Source organism: Thamnophis sirtalis, unplaced genomic scaffold (assembly GCF_051295495.1).
Source record: "Thamnophis sirtalis isolate CommonGarterSnake01/CBP01778 unplaced genomic scaffold, rThaSir2_p1.2 scaffold_9, whole genome shotgun sequence".
In the NCBI taxonomy this organism is placed as follows: Eukaryota; Metazoa; Chordata; class Lepidosauria; order Squamata; family Natricidae; genus Thamnophis; species Thamnophis sirtalis.
The window spans coordinates 2,107,493-2,110,919 of NW_028261389.1; positions in this window are offsets into that span (position 1 = coordinate 2,107,493).

The following is a 3,427-nucleotide window of genomic DNA, read 5'->3' on the forward strand; positions in this document are numbered from 1 at the left end:
CTGCTGGCTGGAGAATTCTGGGAGTTGAAGTCCACAAGTCTTAAAGTTGCCAAGTTTGGGAACCACTGCCTTATACCATTTCAGACAAATGACTGTCCAGTGTCTTCTCGAAACCTCCACCCACAACTTCTGGTGGCAAGGAGTTCCCCTAGTTAATTATTCTGACTGTCAAAACATTTCCCCTTAGTTCTCGGTTGCTTCTCTCCTTGATTAATCTCCATCCATGTTTTCTTCTCCTGCCTTCAGGCGTTTGGAAAATACGTTGACCCCCCCCCCCCTTTAAATCTCTCAACCTCGATTTTCAGATTTTTACTATATATTTTGTGTCCTTCTCCAGTTCTTTCTCTTCTAACTTGCTCGTTTTTTTTTAACTGCTTTTTCAAATCTTATTTATGTTCTCACCACTTTTTCATTACTGGCACATGATGATTTTTACAGATGTTCCAATGAATCATTCTGGCAACTCTGTCCTCTTATTGTTTATAATCAGTTTGTGCAATCTTTATTTAACTTACCGTATTTAATGTAGAACAGTGTAGTGTTAGTATATAGTATAGTATAGTATAGTATAGTATAGTATAGTATAGTATAGTATAGTATAGTATAGTATAGTATAGTATAGTATAGTACAATCAATATAATGAAATAAAATATGGTAAAGTGTAGTGTAATATAATATAATAATTTAATGTGATGTGAAGTAATGTAATATAATATAATAAATAGGATATAATATTATATGATATGATATATGATATGATATATGATGATATGGATAATAATCTTTCATTCTTTCTCTCTCTCTCTTTCTTTCTGTCCTTCCTCTTTCTCTTTCTTTCTCTCTTCCTCTTTCTCTTCCTCCACCTCTTTCTCCCTTATTCTTTCTCCTCTCTTTTTCTTTTCCTCTTTCTTTCTCTTTTTTTCGCTAGATATCTTTTTTGCTTTTTTTCCCTGCTTTCCCCCTTTTTAAAACTGTAAGCTGCCCAGAGTAGGCAGCCACTAAAATGCATCAATCAACCAGTCAGTCAATCAATCAATCAATCAATCAATCAATCAGTTATTTAGGTACTGCTATAAATATTTATTGCTTTTATTTATTTTTATTTTTATTATTTTATTATTTGTTTTATTTTTTATTATTGTATTGTATTATTTATTGTATTGTATTATTTATTGTATTGTATTATTTATTGTATTGTATTATTTATTGTATTTTTTATTATTTTATTTTATTATTTGTAAAAGTTGTATGATTACGTTGTGGGCGTTTGATGCGTTCACATCTGGTAATCCTGTTTGTTGGACCATCTAAAGTCATTTGTTCACGGTGGCTTAGAAATCTAATAACTAAATAAACACCTAAGTAAACATTCAGCCTGAGATCTGCTTCTGTTTAAAGAAACTTTTTAGATGGTTTTTTTTAAAAAAAAAACTAGCCAGGAATTCTCTGCCTAGTTTTTTATTGTTGTGGGGGGGACAGTTAGATCCCGTTACGGTCAGAGTGATGTGGGGTTTATTGAAAAAACAGTGGAGGGACTAAGATTTTAGCCCCCACCCCCCCACCCCCTCAGCCAGGGAAGCTGAGTAGACCTCACTTCCTGGTGCTTTAACAGATACGCTAATATATCCTGCAATAATCCCTTTGACCAAGGGATGGGTTTCAAAATTTTTTTAGAACCTCTTCTGTGGGTGTGGCCTGCTTTGTGGGAGTGGCTTGCCAGCCATGTGACTGGGTGGGAGTGGCTTGCCAGCCATGTGACTGAGTGGGCGTGGCCAACTTGTAAAATGTTGTGAAACTCACTTAACGACGCTCTTCCTTAGCAACCGAAATGTTGGCTCAGGAACTCTGGCATTTGAAGCACGCAAGTCTTAAAGCTGTCGAGTTACAAGACCCTTGCACCCCTAACCCTTTAGGAGAAAAAAACCCAGGGGTGTTCAAACTTGACAGTTTTAAGACTTGTGGACTTCAACTCCCAGAATTCCTCCTCTCGCTCTTCATCTTGATGATGTGCGGACAGGCAGGGGGAAGGAGCTGGAACCGGTTCTAAACAGCACTGTAGATTTGTGGAACCTCTTCTATAGACGAAGCTAGAACTGGCAGGAACCCACCCCTTGCTTTAACCCCATCCAAACTTCAGGAATCGTGGGTGCTCCATCACTGGAGGTTTTTAAGAAGAGTCTGGACAGCCACATCTGAAATAGTGCAGGTTCTCCTGCTTGATCGGGGCTGGACTAGAAGACCTCTAAGGTACCTTCCAGCTCTATTCTATTCTATTTCTATTCCATTCCACTCCATTCTATTCTATTCTAATTCCATTCCATTTTCAATTTTCTACTATTTTCTATTTTCTATTATTTTCTATTTTCTATTGTTTTCTATTTTCTATTATTTTCTATTTTCTATTATTTTTCTATTTTCTATTATTTTCTATTTTCTATTATTTTCTATTTTCTATTTTTTATTCTATTCTATTCCATTCTATTTTCTATTCTATTTTATTCCATTCCATTTCTTTCTATTATTTTCTCTTATCTCTTTTCTATTTTATTCTCTTCCATTCTATTTTCTATTTCATTCCATTCCATTCTATTCTATTCTAATTCCATTCCATTTTCTATTTTCTATTATTTTCTATTTTTTATTCTACTCTATTCCATTCCATTTTCTATTTTCTATTATTTTCTATTTTCTATTTTTTATTCTATTCCATTCCATTTTCTATTTTCTATTATTTTCTATTTTTTATTCTATTGCATTCCATTCTATTTTCTATTCTATTTTATTCCATTCCATTTTTCTTTCTATTATTTTCTCTTATCTCTTTTCTATTTTATTCTCTTCCATTCTATTTTCTATTTCATTCCATTCCATTCTATTCTATTCTAATTCCATTCCATTTTCTATTTTCTATTTTCTATTATTTTCTATTTTCTATTTTTTATTCTGTTCCATTCCATTTTCTACAGTATTTTCTTATTTTCTATTATTTTCTATTTTCTATTTTTTATTCTATTCTATTCCATTCTATTTTCTGTTTTATTTTATTCCATTCCATTCTATTCCTTGAGGGGCTGCCCCAAAGAAAGAGGGGGGGGGTCAGCCTATCCTCCAAAGCCCCTCAAGGCAGGACTAGAAGCAGTGAATGGAAACTCATCAAGGAGAGAAGCAACTTGCAATTAAGGAGAAACGTCCTAACGATGAGGGCAATCAACCAGTGGAACAAATTCCTTTCAGGAGTTGGAGGCTTTAAATCAGTGTTTCTCAACCTTGGCAACTTGAAGATGTCCGGACTTCAACTCCCAGAATTCCCCAGCCAGCAAATGCTGGCTGGGGAATTCTGGGAGTTGAAATCCGGACATCTTCAAGTTGCCAAGGTTGAGAAACACTGCTTTAAATAGAGATGGACAGCAATTTGTCTGAAATGGT